Source organism: Dinoponera quadriceps, unplaced genomic scaffold (genome assembly GCF_001313825.1).
Source record: "Dinoponera quadriceps isolate SergipeBrazil2010 unplaced genomic scaffold, ASM131382v1 scaffold120, whole genome shotgun sequence".
Classification (NCBI taxonomy): domain Eukaryota; kingdom Metazoa; phylum Arthropoda; class Insecta; order Hymenoptera; family Formicidae; genus Dinoponera; species Dinoponera quadriceps.
In genome coordinates, this window is record NW_014554309.1 from 1,814,865 (window position 1) to 1,822,075 (window position 7,211).

Below are 7,211 nucleotides of genomic sequence, written 5' to 3' on the forward strand. Positions count from 1 at the left end.
GGGGGGGGGGGGGGTGATTTGTAGCGCGCGTTGCATCAGCGGAAAAAGATGCGCGCGCGCTTAGCGAAACGCGCGTAAAAATAAATGGGGCGTTTGTATTCGCAATTACAGGCCACGATGCCTCTCTTGTTACCAAATAAACATCGATATTAATTACTCTTTTTGAAATAACATTTATTTGCGCGCGCGTATGCGAGCGAACGCAAATGTTATTAAACGCTTGACGATTGCTCGAGGAAACTGATGGGCACGCACCGAAACGCCAAAGTATAAGTTAATAATTTGCGCGCCGAATATAATTATATCCCACGAAGTAATAATAATAATGTTCGCGCATAATTGGCATTTCATTAGATTGACGTCTTGTTAGCGAACGTTCCCCGGAGGACGCGATGAAATACCATCAATTATACCGAGGCCGCTCTATCCAATTTGTATCGGCGGAGGACCCGTAAAAAGCGTTCCTCGGGGAATCGTCACGTGAATATAAGGGAAAACATTCCTTGCGTCGGGCGCACAGCATAGGGACTCCCGTTATACGTTTACCATAATCCACATCTCACGCGCGCGAGGGGGAAAAACCTCAAGTAAAAAATAGCCCGCTGACGAGGTGTATACTAACTCAGCGGCAATTTTTAGTGAACAGTACCTGGATCTCTGACACGAACGATATCAATTTGACACCGGTGGGATACTGGGATAACAGCAATGAGCCGAGACTCGAAAGACGATACTAATTGTAACTAAAACGATTCCTGGTATTGCAAAAGTACCAAAAATTATCGCTGCCGATACTGGGACGGTTCTTCGGGTTCCCAGTATTAATGATTATTATTATTACTATACTTATGTGATTGTTAATACCATAATAGGCGGTATCGTCGGAGGAAGGTTCAGAATATGACCGGGAGATGTTTGTTTGTCTCTGTGGATGTCCATTTTTAATGGCATATGAGATGAGAAACATCGAGGCAAGACTTGGGGCTGGGATCGAACGCGGATCTCCCGCTCGCCAAGCAACCGCTCTTACCACCGAACTGTTTAGGTTCCACATTAATTATATCCGGTCGCTTTACTATTTTAAGGCATCGGTGGAGGATAAGCAGCAAAACTGACTTAGGTATGGAAAGTCAATACACCCATGTTCTTTGGTTATAAAGTACGAAACTCTGCCGTACAATACGTGAGCTTCGTTCAACAGATGAAGCTGAAATGGCAATTTCGGTTCGCAGGCACGCTTGGTTACACCAGTTGACTTTTCGACGTGCCAAAGTTCCTCTCGAGCTACGTTCTTCTAAATGTTTAAGTAACAAATCGGCGGTAAACAGTTTATCGGACTATACTGTTTTATAACGTAAGTTTTAAGTCACTTTGGATCTTGCGTCGATCTTTATCTTCTGTTGCTGAACCGCGCGAGGCAGATTTAGGTTAGAGTGTTCTGTGAACTGACATACCTGAGGTTACCGGTCTTTCAACCCGACATACCTGAACTTGACTAAGTAAAATATCATTTTACGAAACACCGGTGACTGATTTTCCCTTGTTAATCTTGCTTGTTCATTTAAGACGGTCGGACAGAAAACAAATCAGAGAATTCCGTTTCGCACCATAAAAATGATATGTACACGGAAAAACAAAATATAGTTACACATAATCAATAATAATCAGAAATATTTCGTTGTGGGTGAACATAGATGCATCGTCCTACTTATTTCTGAGTGATGTGTGTGGGTGATATGATTTATTATTTCGGTCAATTGCATCAATATAGTCGCGCGTAATCTGCGTTACGGCAGCCAGAGTTTGATTAGGAAAGCCATACTGCAAAATGCCGGTGGTTAGAAGACGAAGGTGACTCGCTATCCTAGTATTAGTAACACAAGAATATCTCCATAATCGCTGGACTCGTTGTTCCAAAGGCTTTATTCAGCGTTCACGCGAATTTAATAGAATTAAATAAAATTTCCACCCTTCCGAAAGGATTCTGGAAGGCCCAGAAACAACAAACCCGCATGGCTTGGTGCTTTTCTTTCGTCGCGACCGTGAAATCCGTATTTCAATGCTGAATTGATAGTAATCGGTGCTTTGCCGGTCTCCGGTATCGAATGTACGCCGAGATTCTTGCGTGACGAAAGAAAGGAGCGTGAGCGGAACACGCGTATTCGACTCTCTCGCGCATAACTGCCGTGCACGCGACTTTGTTCTCGTTATTGTCTCACGGCTGCCAATTAAAGTTCCCTTTACGCTCCCTTCGATCTTTGTTCGCTCTTTAGCGATCCCGCTGCGCGCGGGGATCTTTGTCGCTCCCGGAGTTAGCTCGGAGCACGCGACAAGAAAACAATATTCCGTTCATGTCCTTTCATTCGCTTCCCGGGCGAGGAGCTTTTCTGGAATCGTGCTAATCTTTGACAAGAGAACTCTGCACCCTGTAACACACTGTGCGCAAGCTCTCACCCCGGCTCTCTGTGTACCCCCCGTGGAGCAACCAAGTTCCGAACTCCCGACGCAACTTCAGTTAGCTTTGGACTTCCCGGCCCCGCTGAATACCCTCCACGAGCGAAATTTATTTATATCTGTACACGCCACCTCACAATGCGGAGACTCCGACCGTGGAGTCACGTCGAAAGCGGAGAGGGTTGTTCCCGGATATTTCGGATATTCGCCGCGGTAACGCAAGAATCTGCGATAATTGCGCCACCGGAGACGACCGGAGTGAGGTGGCCAAGTGACCGTGGAGAAACTGGGCGCGCGATGCCGCGAAGTGTTCGATGAGGACGACAACGAGCTGATGAGAGGCAGAGAGAGAGAGAGAGAGTGAACATCGCATCGAGCCGATTTGCCGACGGACCTTCGTCCGTCTCTTATATTCATGCTCGAAGCAGTAAAACCCAAAAGTGCGGGGCAAAAATATCGCCAGGGTTGAGGGATGCGCGTGCGCGCGCGCGCGCTGTATAGCGCGGTTGATTGTGTGCGCGTTGAGTGGGGTACAAGGGGTCTCCGCGGGGTAATGTATGGCGGCGTGGTTTTTATGCGCCTGCGAATGAATCAGTAAAGGCATTTTTAGTAACGCGAAGTGATAATAAATTATATACACGAGCCCGACACGCGCAGGCGCTCGGGAGAGAGAGGCGTACGTGTGCTCGTGATAAATTCGATGGATAATCGTTGACGCTATCATCGTTCCTCCGCTCGGTATAAACGCGGTATAATATCGCATTTCTTTTTTGCCCCCGTCTTTCTCTTCCTCCCGTTCTTCCCCTTTCTCTCTTTTGCTCGCGCCTGCACGCGCTCGCGCGCATACCGACCACCGGCGTATCGATTATTTCGCGGCGGAACAAAAAGCGAGATTCAGCGGAGTGAGAGGCGCGCCCGGACCGTGTGTGATAAACGTGTCATTCGTTTCAAATCCCGCCGTACTTGCGATGCTCATTGCGCTCGAATTCATTATTTCTCGCTCGTTCGGGCGCGCGCGCGCGCCATCGAATATTCGCAGCCGCAAGTAATGACCGCGACGGTGCCCGGAGAACACGCAGGGTGAGCGTAAGCCGCATCACGTAATTTTCAAGTGCAAACCTCTGTCACCGGCGATGAGCACGCGTCCGCTAACCTAGTTACAAGTTAAGACACGAAGCCAGATTAGCTGCGCCGAAATATACTTACCCGCTCCTCCTACACGAGCTACTTTAAATCGATCTATCGGATAAATCTTAAGTGGAAATTTTCAAGTTTCGAAGGGCCCTACCACGATTTTTTTCCCCATTTGTATCTGGGCCCCGTAAAGACAAGCCGATTAAAGCTCCGCATAGAAATATAAAGCTCGTACAAATTAGCTAGATTCGTAAATCTAACCAGGCCTTATCTTGGCACATCCGGCTAGATCATATCTCGTTACGCTACTGATTTGTAAAAAAAAATTCAAATTGCGGACTTGTAGCCTGTTTATGTCAAATTGTTTACTTAAACGCTATTTTTGAGAACCATAATCAAAGTGAGTTAATTCGGTCTTATCTCGACCGTATTGTGGCGAATTTCACTGACAGTTTGTCCAGTAAGAGCGGCGTAACTTTTAAACTATTTGTTGTAGAAAAAGTGGAAAAAGTGACGTGTGTACAATCGGTACCACAACGTTTTAACGTTTATAAGTCGTCCAATCACCACCGTTGTCACTTGTCATCTTCGAAACATACTATATATTCATTTTACAGCATACCCTCGAGATAAAGGTAGTCATGTTGAAAGAATCTATTTAATCGTGCACACTTTTCCCCGTGCAGCTTCATTTTCATTAATGCCCAAACATTTTCAATTGGACTCGCGTCTGGTGATGGCCAATCTAGTGTTTCGACGTTATTCTTTTTCCTTTCACTAGGAGCAATAACGAGTCCAATGTTTGCCCTCCTGAAGGATCCAATCTCGACCACTGCATTGAAACCGTTTTTCGGCAAATGATATTAATACTTACCGGTAAATTTTGATCAGCTTCTTGCCGCTCAAATCCCCCGTAGGATAGACCGGGGCGAATTGGATCACGGGAGGAGAATCGGATCAATGTGAATTTCGAGACGGCAGTAGTTAGTTTTTTGTTCCAAACGAGTTGTTTTATCGTGTCAGTTACCTCCGTGCGCTTCCCCCGCGCTCGTTTAAAACAAAAAAAACTAATGACAACTGTCAAAAGGCTTGTATTGATCCGATTCGCCCTGTGATCCGACTCGGCTCGCTCCACCCTGTGTTCCGGCAATCATCGTTAAATACGTCGTTCTCTGGCAAAAGTCAAACAATAACTGAGACTCTTTGAGTATAATGTCGTAGTAGGAGTTCTTTTACCTACTCGTACGAAAGTTTTTCGATGCAACGCTTTCCAAACAGAAGTTTGCCCGGTCAGGTCCCTATTATAGACAGGCTGTAAGTCTCTCTGAGACCTCACTTTAAACTATTTCGGGCTAACTAGGCCCTGACTGGACCCTAACGCACAAATATTGTTAAAGGCATCGACGTTAGTGTTTATTCAGGTGCCTGTTCACGAAACTTCATTCACAGTTTGTCTTTCTTGGCCATATTTCGGCCCAACGAAGACGAAGGCCTGTTTTAGAGCGTACTTACTCCGGATGCCATTTTAATCTTAGGGATCACGTCATGATTAATTTCTACCGGGGATATTTGTATATTCTCCAGTGCGAGCTTTAATATCGCGCGATATGAGTGTATCCAAACGCTGATAAAAACCGGCGCGCGGCTACTACAAATGGCGGAGCGTTAGGAATTACGCAATTTGCAATTAATATCATTATTTCGCTTATTTCATTACGCTATCAAAACGGAAAGTCAGTTTGCCTAATGAATTTAATTACGTTATTATTTCCGATCCAATAGTTTGGCGTAATTACATTTATTCGGTGGGTTCCCGCATTAACCATAATTAATTAGCAAGACCGTTTGTATTTTGTGTGTTGCAGGACGATTGCCGAGCCATCCAACGCTAACCACAGCAGGTAAGACGCGAGGCACCTCGACATTTCGCAGCAGAATACCGTAGAGAAGCCGAGATCGGGCCCATCCGCTCGTCCGAATTATGCGCTTGCGAAATTACGCGATATTATATTACGTGTCGATGCAACACGTCGTCCGTGAAGCGCAAAGCCATCGGGGCTCTTATCTGCGCTTCACGAATGACGTCGCTTTTACACGACGACCGCCACCGCGTCCGCCCGCATGAAACCCGAGTCAAAATTTTGATGCTACTTCGACGCTCTCAAAGCTCCTTATCCCTTGATGCAGTTGTCTTGTTTGACGTCGCAAGCGAGACAACGCGTATCCATAATTCTCGCGAAATACGTTGGAATAAAATGATACGTCCATAAAACGACACTTGCTGTCGATCGAGCACATTCGTAAAGTACTACAAACATTTTCTTTTTGTTCTAAAGATCAATAAACAATCGTAAAATTAACATGATACAATGTTCGTTGTTAGGCCATCTTCCTCTCGTGATTTCGCCACGTTAATTTTATAACAATTTACTGTGAATGTCAAAATAAACGGAAAGTTTTCGGAATATGTTGCAAATGCGCTCAATCGATCACGACTATCATTTAATGGACATATCCTTTTGTTTCAACGCGTCTCACATCTCAAGAATTTTAGGCCTTACGTTTCCTCGCTTCTGACGTTATTAATTAAGGTAACTGCGACGAGAAACGAAAATCTTAAAGAGAGTTTGCACCTACTCAGATGGCCTATAAACTGATAAAAATTTTAACGATATTACATTTATTAATTTTTCTCTTCAACCTTTCATTCTGCATGGAGAAAAAAAAAATTGGTTGAATTATGACAATGAACGAACCAGACGCGTTTTGCTGGAAGGAAACCGAATTTCAGTTTCTAAAAACAGAATTTATTTTATAAGAACCAGAAATTCGGTTTTCTTCAACAGGAATGAGTTTGATTCATTCACTGTTGCCATTAATTCAACCGACCCTTTTTTATGTACACGAAAAACATTAATATTAATTCGAGACTCATATTCTCATATATGTAGGCAAGAATATATAATTTTATTTGAAGATAAAACTTGTTTACGTGAAGAAATTCTATACAGTTTCATCGAAGGTAATATATTCTTGTTACCCAAGATTAATTTTCACGAAATGAGAAGAAAAAATATTAAATGAAAAGGATGATATCTTCAAACTAAGAATTCTATTAATTTGAAGATATTGCACTTTCTGCCCGATACTTTCCCTCTAAATTCAAGAAAATTATTCTCGAATAACACAAGAATATATGATATTTTTAATGAAACTAGAATTTCTTCATGAAATAAGTTTCATCTCTATAAAAAATTAAATATTCTTGCTTATATATTGCATTATATTTGCTGCTATATATATAAATACGCGAATCTTGAGTTAACACTAACTTTTTTCCCGAGTGCAGATTTAATTTTCACATTGCCTTGAGAGACTGAGAGCCTTTGTTTTGACTGAACATAGCGGAAACGGAAATTTCGGACGTCGTCGTGATTACAGCTGGCGTCGCATCATTAGAATTGACCCCACTTGTCGCAGCTTCTGTTGCGGAATTAAAGGTTTAACACGAGAGTTGAAATTTCGACTCGGGAACTCGCAAGTCGTGCCCGCGAGCGATGCAGATTGTCGAGCGCCGAAAAGAGAATCGCAACGAGCGTCGAAAAGCACCCCCCCCCCCCCCC

General features: G+C 43.9%; 1 protein-coding gene across 1 annotated transcript in view; it reads left to right on the plus strand.

The window, feature by feature from the left end:
* Positions 1-7,211, plus strand: part of LOC106745530 (teneurin-a) — a 730,052-nt gene that overhangs the window by 179,457 nt on the left and 543,384 nt on the right. Inside the window, exon 2 of the mRNA XM_014621223.1 lies at positions 5,454-5,489. The gene's annotated coding sequence lies outside the window, so the exon portion shown is untranslated. The remainder of the gene's footprint in view (positions 1-5,453; positions 5,490-7,211) is intronic.